Raw genomic sequence first — 16738 nt, forward strand, 5'->3', positions numbered from 1 at the left:
GAGAGAGGAATCTTGGGACACTTGATCTTAAATGAGATGCCCCCATCAACACCCACCCACCACCTTGGGGTCAGGGAAAGAAGGCAGAAGTACTGCTCATAGACAACTGTGATGGAAGCCACCAAGGAAACAAGATCTTCTAGACAAAACAGCTTATGTGCATATGAACTCACTGAGACTATGGCAGTACACATAGGGTGCATTTCGTTTTATTCTAACAGATTTAGTGTGTCTGTTTTTATGGAATGGGAACTGTGTCCAATTCTCTCCACTTTGGAACTCCATCTCAAAGTAAAGTGACTAAATAAATAAATAGTAAATCACCCACTGATACTTGTAGAACATTTTAGCTTATAAAATGAGTGCTGGCCTAACTGGATGTCTGTCTATATGTAGAAAAATGCAAGTAGATTGATACTTATCACCCTACACAAAACTAAAGTCCAAATGGATTAGAGACCTCAACATAAAAACAGACACTGGAGAAAATGTCCTCGGTTCTGCCACAGACAGAATTCTGCCTAAAAATGAGCAAGCTTGGATGCAGAGAGTCGAAAACCAAATTCTGCCAAGACAGGGTAAGCAAGTCCTCAATGGTTCCTGCCTCACAAATATATCTGTCAGATATATTGAGCCAGAAGGCTGAAGATGATGCTCCAACATTATATAGAGTTTTGGGTGACTGTTCAGGTAGTAAACTGTCATTTTTTTTCATCTGGGAAGCTGCTAACCTGCACTTCCGTTTCACACAGGTAATTAAGCTTTATTCTTTTTCAAGTCTCTGGGGGAGTTGAAGACCAGATAGTTTAGTCTTACAACTAAGCTTAGTTGTTTAGGGGTTAAGATGTTTTTAAGTCTAGATGGATGTTTTAACTTGGTAGAGATGAGATATGATGTATATTGATTTACATTCAGAATTTTACACTCACCAAGATAGGAAAGAAATTTTCTTCAAGGTTGCCAAATACAAATAGCCAAAACACTATGAATGTAACATTTATATAATTCCTGATCATTTCATGGTTCTTCTTGCTGTATGTAGTTTATTTTATTTACGTGTAATAATATAAATATACATGTAAAAAGAAATATAATAAAAAACAAAATTTACAAAAAAAGAAAGAAAGCAGACTGAAGCAGCCACGGAGAGCGAAGCCATAAGCAGCATCCTCCATGGCCTCTGCATCAGCTCTTCCATACAACTTCCTGAACTCGAGAAACTGCCCTAACTTTGAGATGGAATGCGATGTAGAAGTGTAAGTAAAATAATCCCTTTTCCTCCCTAGTTGTTTATGGTTATGCTGTTATGGCAGCATTAGAAACCCTAAGACAGAAATTGGCCCTGAGAGTGGGTGGGCTATTGTGACAGAACGCGAACACGCCACGTTTTGTGAGGATTACGAAAATACTTTGGAACTTTGGCCTGGAAAATCCATAGAACACTCAGAAATCAGCGGGCTGTTCTGTGGGGTCTTAGAAGACGATGCTGAGATCACATAGGCCTGGCAGGTGACGGTTCAGAAGGAACCTTCTGCGTTCTGTCTGCTTGCCCTCACTCCCACTGACAAGTTCATCTATGATGCTGTTGAGGCAGCATTATATACTACTTTAGGATTCCAGCACATACAGAGGACCAGAGAGATATCCATACATGCCTACTCCACATCCCTACATGCCTACTGCACATCCCTACATGCCTACTGCACATCCCTACATGCCTACTCCACAGACGCCCTTGCTGCCCATCACATGGTACTGGATTCTCCAAAACGGTCACATCTCCACAGCAACTTGGCTGAACCTTCACCCAGACTTCTCCAGGGATCCCTTCGTTGACCCCTAAACGTGGTGTTCAGCCTCTCTTCTTGACCCCTCCAGTCTTGTGTTTTCACTGCTACTGAGTTTGCACCTTCACCAGTGGCCTGTCCTGGCCTCTCGCAGTGATGGACTGCGATGTGGACATATATGCAGAATTAACCTTCTCCTCTCCAAGTTGCTTCTGGTCCCAGGGTTTTTTCTCAGTAATAGAAAACCAAACTAAGACAAAGGATTAACGGGCAACAACATAGCTCTCTGGAGTGGATGGTGGGATTCAGTGCCTTGATCAAGTTTTATGATGCACCCACATGAATATATCATAATTCATAAAGTAGACACAACCAAGATATGTATATTCATTTTATGTAAATTTCATTTTAAGAAAACTGCGTTCTGGGGGAGGGGAGTGTGGGGAAGAACTGGGAGGAGGGGAGGGAGGAAACTGAAGTCAGGATGTAAAATTAATTAATTTCGTTATTGATTGATTGATTTTTTTTTAAAGAACTGCATTCTAAAATACTACGGGCACTGTTAGAATATTTGCATCACACCTTCACTGGGTAGAAACAAGGTGACAGAGACAGGAGAGCGAGCATGGTGGAGCTAGCATAGTAAAATGACATTGCTAGTGTCTGTGTGGTAGATTCTGACTAACTAAAAGTTTCACTCAACTAAGCTGTAACTTGAATTGTTTATATAATAAAAAACATGGGGAAATAATGAAGCATTAAGGACATATTAATTTATTCTATGTTATTTTATGTCAATAGATGTATTCAACAATAAATTACATTATGTAATTTAAAGATGCTTTTTCATATGTACTTACTGTTCATAACAGGGCAAGTTGCTTATTACATGTGTTTCTTTTAGAATTCAATTAACATTGATTTGTCCACTGTTGTAAATTGCATTAACAGTAATAACTTTGAATAAATTAGTGTTTGCTCTTTATGAGTAAGTTCAATAACTTGCTGCCTTCAATTCTATTTTCTTTTTGATGTGTTCTAATTAAAAGCTATTAATGTCTGTGTTCCCTAGCAATATTGTTTCTATATTCATATTTAAATTACTGAAGTACTGATATGCATATTTTTCCTAATAAATGTCACATTTTATTGTTTGTTATTTGTGTTTAAGAGTTTGATGACTGTGCTTGGATGCCCAACATCTAACTTCCAATATTTTTTGTTACACTTTTAAGTTTAACATGCCCTTTTTTCAGGATTTTAATGGCACACATCAAAATAGAGGTCCAAAACCCACTCAAATTCAACAAAATATTAAAATAAAACAAGTACTATCTGCTTATATTTTATTTTATAAATATATAATATGGATTTATGAGAGCATTCATATGATCTTTATTAATCATATTTTACACAGATTATTGGTTTTCCTGAAAAAACAGTGGTAGCTTTGTAATGGTACGAAGTTATCAATTATGCTCTGTTATTTTATATTGTACGGTATTATATTATAACAAACATATTCCTCACTAATATTTAGAAATATTGGGGTCTTAACTCTAAGAAAATGAAACTATTTGGTTTAGGTTTATACTTCTAAATCTGTATCATATTGGCTTTAATTAACTCTCAAAAAAGCACTTCATTTGAAAGGATGCTTGAAATAGTAGACAAGGAAAGATAAAGAAAAACAGAAAATGAAGGAAGAGGAGAAGGATGAGAATGAGAAAGACAGGTGGAGTGAACTGAATACTAAGAGTGTACGCCAAAAAAACGAGGAAATTGTAACATAGAATTTCCTCCTGATCAGAGAAGTTCAAAACCTCTGAGCCTGGTTATCTCTTCAAAACTGTGATGCTCTGAAATGATACCCTCAACATGCTTACCTAAAACCAGATCCATAAGGGACTCTGATGGAGTTGAAGACCAGGTAGCTTAGTTTTACAATGAAACTTACTTTATTAGGGGTCATGATGTTTTTAGGTCTAGATAGATGTTTTAAGTTGACAATGAGGAGATGCGATGGAGATTGATTTATATTCAGAATTTTAGACACACCATTTCTGTAAAATCGGTTGCTCCAAGAGTGGTTGTATTTAAAGAGGTCACAAAAAACAAAACAAAACAAAAAACAAAAACAAAAACAAAAAGAGAACAAAATCGTATTGCTTTCTTGTTATTGGTTCATATAAGTGTCTCATATGTTTTTTTCATTTTCAAATATAATATTTATTTTAGCTTCTGAGAATATTAATGAGAGTGTATCTACCTACATTTTAACGTCATAAGATAGTTTGTGTTCCTGTAAACAGAAAAGACCAAGTATATTGTCCCAATGCACTTTCTGAAATTATTGAGATACAGGCAAGTCAGTTTCTGTGAAAAACATGTATAAATGAAATGTAAGGAGAAAAATGTAATTTCCCTAGTGTTCCTTACATTTTTCATATTAGCAATAAGAAGTGGATCACAATAATGGTTATTTCATTTATTTATAGAGATCCAAACTTTGGGACATTTCAACATAGTGGGGTTATGTATTTATGGGTCTAGTTAGATTGGACCACGAGACAGGGAATACCAGCATCTGTCAACCAATCCATAGAACATTGTGATCACAGTTAGATTGGACCACGAGACAGGGAATACCAGCATCCGTCAACCAATCCATAGAACATTGTGATCACAGTTAGATTGGACCATGAGACAGGGAATACCAGCATCCGTCAACCAATCCATAGAACACTGTGATCACAAGGACGCACTGAAGGTTGTACACACAGCTATGTGTCCATGACTGCATCCATGAATGGCCAATGCACTCCAAGCCAGGACAGGCCAACATGAATGAGGAGGTGTCTACTGAATTGTGCTTGGAAAGTATGCTAGCAAGAAAAAACTATTCTGTTTAATTAAGTATTCTCACCAAACATCTAAAAAGAGAAAGAATACAGGAAGTGGCAATAAAACATTGCAGGACATTTAAAAGGCCAGAGTAAACGTAAAGCAGTCACAAAAGCACAATATTTTAAGAAAATAGATGCAAAAGTGCAAAGTAGATTGGAATAGTCACATAATTGTGTTAAATCCCTTAAGGTTAATGCCCACTACATTAAACATATTCTAACTGAACTGTTGAGAAACAAATTAAAATTTTAATGAGTTTTTCTCCCTTTGGAAGTAAATGTAGTTACCTACTACCAATGCTATTAGTACACCAAATATCATAAACTGATCATCACTTAATGACCCCACTCTTAGTACAGCCAATTATGCATAATTAATATGCATGTAATGATCCTTTTAAGTATTTTATGTACTAAAATACTTAAAATATGTTGAAAATATGAGCACCCTACTTGGAATTGCCTAAAATCTTATGAATTTTTAAAAATTGTTTTGGGAAAATATGTCTTCTATGTCTACTCTGATAGATTTAATATTCTAATTATTTTCTTGTCTGTATCCCAGCCCATAATTCCACCCTGTTGGTCATTTATATTATTGAAAGGACAAACAAAGTAAATTGAGTGAAATCTAACATATGAGAATAATATGTTTAACTTGAAAATGTTAAAAAGCAACAGGATTATCTATATAACATTTTTTATTTGTACTAGAGCAATCATGGAAATATGCTATATACACACATATATACATATTTTTTATCTTCCATCTCAAATGGAACCTGTCTATTTATGATCTATAATGTCTTTGAAATTACTTTCTCCAACACCGTTTTGTAAACTGTGAAATTCTACTACTTCCTTCATAATTTAATTTTCTCTCTGGGCAGGATAGTGCACCTCCTACACAGATTTTTCTTGTTAAGATAATGAACGATTGCATTTTAGAATGCAATGTTCCCCCACTAGTCTGGCCTGTCCTTTTCTGTGGTTGGATTCCTTCCTTTCTTGAAGAAGATTCCTTGGATGATTTTGATAGCTTTCTTCATGTTCACAAAGCAGCCAAGTCAAACATGCTCACAAAGGCTCAGAAGTTATTCAATACAAAGGCCCAGGCATGGAGTCAGTATACATTGGCTTAAGGACAGGAGACAAATGCTCATCAGGGAGCATGAGAGTGATGCAGAAGGAGAGTGTAGTAAGTGTCCAGCTTGGAAACATGAGACTTTTTTCTTTTTCAGGCCCAGCGTTCAGGCCAGAGACAACTCCCAAAAGTTCAAGACAAACAGGGCTCATATGCAGTAGTAGAGGGGGTCTATGTAGAGAATTGCTGCATCAGCAGCCCAAGGGACAATGAAGTTCCCGGCTGGGGCTTGCCTATTCCATGGGTACCACCCAAGTCTTCAGGATATGCCTGCTAGGCATGTGAGATGGTATCCAAGTGACCGTAACAGAATCTGGAGGCATTGTGTGGATGTACACAAACTGAATGGGGCAGAAACTCTATAGCAGGAATTTACTTGTTCCTGTCACTATCATCAATGTGTAAGCGTGTGACTAAGACATGGCAGGTGCATGATGCTTCCAAGAGAGGCAGCACTGTAGGGGAGCTTTTTGTAACAGTAAATGAAATCTTCAGATTTTTTTCTCTCTTATTTCTCTGTCCTTGACACATGTCTTGAATCCTTTTTTTTTTTTTACTTCTTTACTTGATTTTTTTCTTTCCTGTATCTCTACTGAAAAAGACAGAGTGATAATTATTTAAATAACATGACTATTTGTCAAAGGCATTTAGGCATAGTAATTTTCCTTTTTAATGAGGTAGGAGTGATATCAAGGAATTTTTACATTTAGTTGGCATAAACGTTCCCAGAAAATTAAAATAAATGCGAAAGATGACATTTTACAAGATTGCTTTCCATTCTTAACATAATGAACAATTCAGTCACTGTTGAATAGCCCAATCTACTTTATTTCTTTGAACAAATCCATTGTAAGAGCCAACATCATCCCTGTACTTCCAAAGCAGAATGTAATTATCATCACAATTAGCTCTTAAAATGATACACATTTTCCTTATAATATTGCTTCTCATCTTCACCTTCCTCTTCAATTTGTATTCATATTTTGAAAGTGGCTGCATTAAAAAAGATTGCTCTTTCTGCATCTCCTTATATTGTTCTGTCAAGAAAATCTGCAGAGATGTTAAATACACATAACTTTTGCCTAAGTGAATCATGGAAGGTACAGTTTAGCCAATATGTAAGGTCAAGCCTTATTGTCATTTTTTAAAGATTCTGAAGAAAAATTTAAAATGTAGGTATTATTTTACACAAAAGGAGGAGGTTCACAGAAACTCCTCTTTGGATATTTGTAGAAAGCATGAGACTTCTAAAGTACTTCTTTGACCTCTGTTAATCCTTGATTCTTCATAGCTTTCAGAGACGAATGTTTATAACTATAATGGGATATATCTTTGGAAAATAGGAAGAAAATAGGAGAATGGAGCGATGAGACCATTTGTCTCAGCTACAAAGATTTATAGGCAGGGCGGGTCTCATCTGAGATCGCAGTGGCTCCCTGTGGAGTATCAGGTCACACAAAAGGTTAAAGTAATCCACGTGAGTCCTAGTGTCCAAGTGTCTAGAATCTATCATGCTGTCCTTAAATGATGACAAAGAAAGAAGGAAGAACGTTCACTACAAACATGGAGTATATGAATGTGTTCACATTGTCACAAGATTCATTGCTACCGGTCACATACATTCACGGAGTGGTGCAGGGCAGCCCTCTCAGAGTTTGGAAAGCAGATGAGTATGATTATTCCCTAAGGGTGTAACCGTAACAGCTACTGCTTCTATAGAGCACAGTGTGTGTGAATCTAAAGAGAATGGTTTGTTAGAACAAGAGACTGGGAATCATAGAAAGGAAAGTGGGTAAAACAAACCAAGTCAATAAGGCAATCGATGGGAGCTTTTCTTTCCTCCATACATTTCTGGGGAAAGAGTATGTGCATTAGCAGAGAGATGCAGCCTGCTTATTTCTTATGGCACATACATCTCTATTCTCATTGACAAGGAATCTGTTTGTTAAAACCCAGATGGAATTTAATATTGAAATGCTGAACTAATTCTCCTTTTCCTAATTCTATGCTAACCATTCAATTTTATGAAGGCTAATTTTAATTTGATAGAATAAGCTTTCCTTCAGGGAAATCAAAACCAGGTAGAGAGCATGTAGGGGTAATCTTCTCTTTCAAGGTTAGTTAGTCTGATTACACACCTGAAATACAGGTCCCTATTGCTGCCAAAGTCAAGCCGCAGTACTGGAAAATTAAAGAATTACAGTAGTAAAATCAACAAAGCAAACAAGTGTTTGAAAGCTGCTGTGGGCACACTGAGCACAAGGACGGTTGTGACTGACAGCAGCACACCCTTTGTATTGATGGAGGCACAAAACCAAATTCAACCTGTAGCTGAAATGACAGGTAGCACTCGGATGAGTGTGGAAAACTTGGTGTGTATTTCCGGAAAGTGATCTACATGCGGACTGATCAGAAACTACTTTTAGTGCAACATAGGGGAAGAAGTGAACTCAGAGACAAGAAGTGGAAGCAAATAAGGTCATAAGATCTGCCTTTATGATTCAAATTGTTTCATATAGAAGAAGATATAGGTCAGTTCTCTATGGGTATTAGGTTAATATAAAAATGGAAGGGTAAAAGTTACACACAGAGACATTTGTGAATCATTATTAATCTTTAATACAGATTATTTCCTTGTGGTTTGTACAAGAGCAAATTTGTTTTCTGGATTTTCACCCTTTCAGCCAAACTGTGTTTCAATAACTTGGTAAGGATACTGAAAGGATATTGTTAAGGATATGTGGATACCTATAATAGATCAGTTTTCTTCTCACCTTAAAACTGTGTTTTATACAATCTCACAGCTGCTCAACTCTACACTTGTAGATATAACTGAAAATGTTAATTTTAAATAATTAGAATATTTAATATATTATGAATGATAATTACTTTTATGCATATTTTATATGAAATGATGAAGTTGAATAAGCTGCAACCATAACATAAGAAACAACAGACACCTGAGAATAAATATACAGGAAATATAACAGTTCTACACTGAAAATAATAAAACTCTAGGCAAATTAGTGAGGAGTGAAATAAGAAAGGAATATACTAGTTTCATAGATTGAAAAAGTCCGAGTAGTGAACATACAAATCTTCCTCAAAAATTACTGAAGTTTTAAGTTCATTCTTTAATATTTGGGACTTCAAAAAAAAACAAAATTTAATGGTTCAGTTTTAAAGATAAGCCTAATAACGAAGGAGTAAACACAGTATGACTAAGAAAATGTAGTGTTACAACCTGGGAAGAAGAGGCTAGTGGAGTGCATTCTTAAAAACAGACTTAGAATTGCTTGTCTTCTGATTTGCATTAAAGCCAATATTGTGTAGTCATTAGAAAAGGATATTGATATTTGTTTCGTGTCAAACTGTCCACCTGTCCCCATAATTTTAGTGAATCTCTGTAAATATTAGTGAGTGGTAGTATTATAGCAAGATCACCCAGATCACGAGACCCCCCAAAAAACACCTCCAGGACTCGATACTGATGCAATATCCACAGGGTCTTGTATGGCTGCATTCTGGATAACTCTGGCTGACTGGAATTCTTCAGTTATGTGGTTGTTTTACATAGCTATGGTATTTATGGAAAGAGGATGTGGGAAAGTCTGATGTTAACTGTGGTTGCTGGGACCCAGGCCCAGGACCCTTGGGAGTTGGGGTGAGCTGGTGGGAAGTCAACAACGCAGACTTCAGGGAGTCAAGCATGAGGCAGAAGCAGACTCATTTATTGCTGAAATAGGGCTTGCCTCTATACCCACCTCACAGAGTCCTATGTCTCCTCGGTTTCCATTGTGAAGTCACCAGATTCTATGCTGTCAATCTCTGGGCGTGCCCAGGGAGGTCTCAACATGAACGTCCTCTTCTGCGCGTGCGTGCTGCCTGGTGGGCCTTGTTTTGGCTCAAGGCTGCTCTCGTCCCTCCTACAAACCGTTAGAGGTTGCTTTGTAGGGTGATGATACTTTCAATGAAATCTTGCATCTTGAGATCAGCTAACCGTGAAGAAGTATGTTCAGGATGGAGGAAATGGCAGATAAGAGGCCATGCAATCAGCCGTGGATCTTCAGAAGTAAGTGGCGCTAGAAGCGTGAGTTTTAGATGGGGTCAGGTTAGAGACTCACCACACGAGCTTGGTGACTTCCAGTGTTACAGTTTTTCTTCTTCTTTTTTCATCTTTAAAAAAACAGAAGTGGACTGGGATGTACGTTGATTGGTAGTAAGCTTGGCTACCCTATGCAAAACCCTGTGTCAAATCCCAAAGAATGAATAATCAGTTATGGGAGCCTTAGTACTCAGTGTTAAAAGTTCGCTCGGGATAACTGTGTAATAGGTACACAAATCACACCACGCAGCAGACCCATGTAGAAAGCTTTATTGGAAGGGTATACAGAGGTGGTCTCTGAGGAGACACAAGGAGAAGAGGGAGAGTGAGAATGGGGTGAGCCCCCTAGAGAAAATGACCTGGCGCATGCGCAGAATGTGCACAGGGTTAATTTAGAAGGACCTGAATCCTGGCAGTGATGTGCTTCTAATGACAGCGACGTATTTTAGGGTGGCTCTGAGGTTTACTGTTTTCCCATAGTCCTCAGGGCCTTTGGGATAGCTGTACCACTAATTACTTACACTCAGCAGCTAGAAGCAGGAAGATAAGAATTTTAATATCATCCGTGGCTACATAATGAGTTTGAGTCAGCGTGGGATAGAGATCCTGACTCAAAACAAAACCGACCAAACAACACATTCACATATACTAATACATTAAAAAGTTTGCATATCTTTATTGGTGTTTCAGATTTTATTTTATTAGATTATGAAATATTTGCCCATACATAATGAGCTATCTTGGGGATGGGACCTAAGTGTTTCATATATACGTTAAACATGTGGCATGAAAATAATTTTACACAGTTATCTTGTAACGGTTTTTATTGCAACTCATCACAAGGTGAAGTGGGGGAATTTTATGTTTATGGTGTCATCAGTGCATACAAAGTTTGAATGTTTGAAGTTTTGGGGGTGTCAGATTTTAGGATTAGAAAAGCACCAACTGTGCCTAATTGTACAAAGTTACTTTAGTTGCAAAATAATTTCATATGTATAAAGTATATGGAATACTATTTAACGAAATGTAAGTGACAAGTAAGTGATGCATTATTTTCTGTAGAACTGTGTCAGATGCAGATTTAGAAAAGAGGGGCACCATCAACCCTCTGATGGCTTAATCTGCTGTGCTGAACCCCTGGTCGTGATCTTTTAGGCACTGGAAGACCATTAAAGTGTTCAAGCAAAATTGTGACATAATCTGGCCTGCCTTCTAGAAAATTGTGATGACAGCATTAAAGAAACATGAAGAACTGTGAAATAAGAGTTGACTCTTGGTTGCTGTCGCCTTCCCTGTGGCACACCTGACAAGAAAATTTCAGTTTCTACTGTGAGCAATAGTTAGTGCAGAGCAGATAATTTTTAGCTCAAGAAAGCACCTCCTGGTCACAGAGTTTTTCCCGGAACTGTATTCTAGTGAGAGCTTGAGACTAATTTACATCACAAACAGGGCTTATACCAGTACCAAGGGTGGGCCTATACTTTAGATTGACACCTTTCATCATACTTTTCCCAAACAGAGTCCAGTCTTGTCAAGCCATAGGACTTTTACACTGCAGTCTTAGGATGCTCATTGTGAGGCCCTTATCCTTTCTGAGAGCTTCCAGGGCATCCTTGGATGCAGGCCTGTCAGACTCATTGTCATGCACAGCAAATGTAATGACAGCCAATCAACAATGTTTGTTGAGCCCGTACTGTGCTTAGGCACGTGAGTAAGAAAACTGCCATGGCAAACAAAGCAGAAGAAGAAGGTGTTCACACCTCGTGTGTGGTGCCTGACTCTCCTGTCAATGGCGTCAGCTTTTCCAGGCCATTAAGGATCCCTCAATACCACCAGAAGTGTGACAGCCTCTCCCTCTGCAAGTTTCTAGAGTGTAGGAAAGACAAGGATTCCTCAGGCATTGAGCAACTCTAACAGAAACTTTTGAATTATCTTTACAAATCAAATAATCTCTCAAAATTTCATGCATGATCAATTATCTCCAGATTGCAATTATATTTGCTTACTCATTGGAGTCAGTGTCAAGGCAACACTATTTAAAATACTTGAGAAATGGCTTCTCAAGTATTGTATTTCATTTAGGAATCCATGTTTAGTATATTAATGTGCTCCAGAAGTTTGAAATACTTTGCGTGTCTTCTGAAGAAAAGCCATTTTGAATTCACCATAAGTAGAAAATTTTTTCCCTGCATATCTGAAAATCATTTCACATATCATGCTTTCACTGTCAGTTATTAAATTAACTGAGCCTTCATGGGTGCTCACCTTCTGCATTTTGACTTTGACTTTTTTTTTCTGCAAAATATAATTCTCCATAGACATTTTCTAAGTATGTTTACAAAGATAGATGAAGCACCCAGCTAGAGAGTCTAACCTCATACAAGAACAAAAAGATTGAACAAGGTGTCCGATTTTTTGACTCCTCAGAAAGGAAAACATTTTGGAGATCCAGTTTGTGTGACGGCAACATGCATTTAACAAAACAAAAAATAATCAGATCCATGCCAGTGACAGGAGGTGATTCAGTTAGCTGGCTGGCAGGAAAGGTTGCTTAACAGGTTTCATGTTCCTAATTGGGTGTCTAGCTTGCTAAGTAGCAGCTGGTCTTTAATTAGTTGAAAAATTATTACCACTAAGAGTTGCTTTAAAAGGAAAAAGAACAAAATAATTAAAATGTTAGAATCCATATGGTGAGAGCATATCCTCACTTGTCAATAGCTGTTTTCCTAATAAGTTTTAAAATATTCCTATACCACTTATGTTTAAAAATATAACACATGCAAATGTAAAAATTGCAGAATATTCCCAGAATGCAATAGGCAAAAACAAGAATCTACTTGCCATTTAATAATTCTTTTTGATTATGAAATGATCTCCAATACCCCCTCCAGACTGAATATGTGATTGCTAAGTAAGTCCTCCAACAGACCTCATTAGTGAGTGGCTTACTGAATTCTCTGACTTGATTTGTCGTAAATACAATGACACTACTGAAAATATCAGTTACCTTACAGACGAGAGGAAAATTGTCCTTGTACATTATCTCCTTTTATAGAGTAGCGAGAAGTTAATTTTTGTCTATGGTACTTATAATTCAACCAAGTTTAAGATAAAGTTTTGAAGCATATTACTGTGTTAAACAAGTCTATACATGAAATAGGTCATGAAATTCTAAATAGATAGACAGATTGATAGATTGATAGATATATAAATAGATAATAAATAGATGACAGATGAACAGGTGATGGTAAACAAATGATAAAGGTATATACATATCCATATAGACATATAGATAGATAGACACATAAGATGGTAACTCTTAAACTCCCTCATGGAAAATATAATGCTTAGTAGACCCTAAGTTACATTTTATGTTTTGATTTAGGAGTGGTATAAAATGCAGGTGTTTTGATGCTAACAGAATGGAAGCCAAATAAAAGGTTATGTTTTTACTAGTCTAATGTGCTTTAATTCATTTTTTGCTTAATGATTTCTTTATTAAATAAATTATAATAACAATAAATTACAACTCATGAGGTTTGTTGTGAAAACCACAAAACAATGAGTAACACTCTTCAGTGCGTAGCTCATTTAGCCCTTTCTTTCTGTACCTATTTCAGTAGACTTTTAGTAATGTATTTTGTCTCAAAAAAATCAAGTATTGACTAGACCTTACGCTCTTATAGCATAGCATCAATAACCAATGCTTTCTTCTTTATTCCCTGCTCGTGTGACTTCTTTAAGATGGCATGCGTTCTTTCCTAAAATAATTAGAAATGCATTTTTTTATTTAAGTGAGTGTCTGTGTACATGCGTATTCATATGTACGCTGGTGTGACCATGTGTGCTTATTAGTCATACACGTACATCTTTGTAGTGTGGGAGGAGGAGTCAGCTTCAGGGGGTACTCACTAGGTGCTTTCCACCCAGTCTTTTGAGTCAGTGACTCCTGAGTCTACCTACTGAGTAAGCAGTGAGCCCTCCAGAATGTCTGCCTGTCTCCATTTTCAGAGCACTGAGATTAGAGCGTTCGCCATCAAAGCGCTGAGACTGGAGCATGCGCCATCAAAGCGCTGAGACTGGAGCATGCGCCATCAAAGCACTGAGGCTGGAGCATGCGCCATCAAAGCACTGAGGCTGGAGCATGCGCCATCAAAGCACTGAGGCTGGAGCATGCACCGTCAAGCCTGGCTGTTCACGTAGGCTCTGAAGATTGAACCCAGGTGAGATTAAGCTATCTCAGACCTCAGCACTCGCTTTTTAACTCTAACTACTTTAAGTCATTGTCTTTCCTTATTTTTAATACTGGTTCTGAAAATTCATCTTAGGATAACAAAATAAATACTTTCTAATTAATTTCTACATATGCTTTTGTCATGTTGCCTCGCTTACTTCTGAACACTAAGGTCTATGCTGGTGAACTCTCTACATCCCACATCGTTATGTTTGGCACATTGTAATATTTACTGTGACTATTAAGTAAATATAAAATTATCCTCATCAGGCTATGCCAGTTGAGAAAAACACTAATGTGGTATAGTAAGATGCAAATCAGATAATATATATTCATAGCAAACATTTAGTCAGTATCTCTCTTTCACGTGGGTAGAAGCACATTCTACTGTGCTTCTCTGTGGTCTGCCATATTGCCAGCTGCCTTGGCTACAGATGCTCACAACATCTGAAGAGCTATGTGAACAGCAAACCCCAGCTGTATAGCAACAAGATGCTGATGGTTGTACGATGATATTTTATCTTTGTATGACCCAGCAGTTGATAGGACATGATAGAAATCTTCATTGTTATATGTTATAAAGATATCTGTAATTACCACTGCTACCCCAATAAATGGCCCTGCTCACTTATTTTGTCACATAGAAGGGTAGTACCCCTACACCGTTTTATTTTCCCTGGCCTTGCTCTTCAATATTTTATGACTGATGCAAAACTCATTGGCCTGATCATGGATAGCCTAACTAGAACATTTAAAGTTTTATTGCCTAGCTCAATGATATTGTGTTTGAGCTGGTTAAGGAGAAAATATAAACAGTAAAGGAGAATGCTACAGAAACTACCCTGGAGGAACCAGAGCATATAGGGACCCACAGCACTGTGATAAATACAATTTGAAACAATTGCAGAAAAAGAGGCCCTACAGGAATGCAGGTCTCTCTGCATCTTCTGAAAACAATGCCTTCTGAGGCTTTCTTGAGAAATGACATCTTTCTGTAGTACATCTTGAGATGTTTAATAAGTGGCCTTGTGATTCTCATATTTTTTTCTGTTAATTTGTCTTTACTCTTTTGTGAGTATATTTATTACTTTGAGTCCACCTTTAGGCCCATTTCATGCCTTTATGGCTTTTTGATTCATGTTGTAATCCTTTCATTTTAATCAGAACCATTGGTGGACTGTGGGTTTGTTAATGCCCACTGGAGTCTGGCTGGCTCACCATTTGGGATACTACTGAAATTAGTCCACTGAGTGCCAATAGTTCGGCAACAAGAAAAGATCCCCATGACCCCTTTTCTGATCCGTAATTGGCTGTTGACAGGCCCAGTCTTGTATAGGTTCCAAAGAAACAACTGCAGCTGCCCTGGGATCGTGTTTTCAGTAGCTATATCATGCTCTTGACAGAACAGTTCTCTGTATTTTTGGGTCCCTCATTCTGTATAGCTCTTCTACAATGTTCCTCAAGCATTAGAGGTGATTTTATAAATGTCTTGTTGAGAGCTGAGCACTCATTCGTCTCTGAGCATCCAGGAATCTTTGCATTCATCACTTTCGATGCAAAAAGAAATTTATCTATAAGAGTATTTATTTATAAGAGTAGCTTTTTGTTTATGGGTATAAATATAAACAATTAGACTGTAATTAGGTACCATATCTGAATATATATTCAGACATTGATTTCAATCACAGAGCAGGTAGTTACCGCCATAACGGTTGGGCCACTATTTTACCAGCGGGCACCATGTAGCCGGCAGGTTGGCACTGTAGTTTCTAGGACTGAGCCTGGTTGAGATTATTGTTTTCTCTCTCTCAGCAGCTGGTCTAGCACCTTTTGTAACCACAGAGGTAGCCAGAGGAGACACAGCTTCCTTCTCAGTTCCATCAGTTTCATTCTTTAAGCCTTCAGAAATAAGAACCGTATCTTCTTCCTCTTGTGGGTAACCAAGAAGAAAATGGCAATAGCGTCTGTTGAGTGGAGGGCCTGCGGGGCTTCCCTGACCAACAGCTGACAAGGAAGTCCTCGGAAACTGTGAGTTTTGTTTGATTGAATAATAGATTCCAGAAGTGCCATCATTAAGCCATGCAGAGTATCCTCCTCTTATATTTTGAAATATATCTATTTTAATTGGCTTACAAAATAATGGGTTTTTATGTAACAGTTTCGTATATCCTTTATTTTGGCTCACTTCTTGCTCTCGCCTTCACTTTCATCCCCTCTCCTCTCTTCCCTGCTTGAACCTGTCTATCGCCAGTGTTCCCTTTCCCACGTTTAGTCACCTATGTTCTACTATGTTCTCTCCCCAAGATATCCCCTAGGAATGATCCCTTTCTGCCTTTCTAGATTCTACAGATGCTCTATAGTGAACACATGTGGCTGAAGGTTCAAAGGTAGCATTTACATATGAGAATGTACAGTGCTCACCTTTCTGGGCCTGCAACACTTCACTAAAATATTAAACACAGATACAACATCACACACATGGATATGTGTATAACACGCATGTGTGTGAGGCTGTCTTTTTGTAACTGAGTAGAGATTTCTCAAACAGCATATATTAATTGT

At 37.6% G+C, this 16738-nt stretch overlaps 1 long non-coding RNA gene across 7 annotated transcripts in view; it reads left to right on the forward strand.

The window, feature by feature from the left end:
• Nucleotides 1-9696: 9696 nt before the first annotated feature.
• LOC311606698 overlaps nucleotides 9697-16738 on the forward strand; it is a 34551-nt gene continuing 27509 nt past the window's right edge. For 5 of the 7 annotated variants that reach the window (XR_014782405.1, XR_014782406.1, XR_014782407.1 and 2 more), the window contains exon 1: nucleotides 9697-9913. This is a non-coding gene — a long non-coding RNA (uncharacterized lncRNA). The remainder of the gene's footprint in view (nucleotides 9914-16738) is intronic. The other 2 variants (XR_014782409.1, XR_014782410.1) reach the window with 1 other exon arrangement.

This window comes from Acomys minous (genome assembly GCF_964271855.1).
Source record: "Acomys minous genome assembly, chromosome: 10".
In the NCBI taxonomy this organism is placed as follows: Eukaryota; Metazoa; Chordata; class Mammalia; order Rodentia; family Muridae; genus Acomys; species Acomys minous.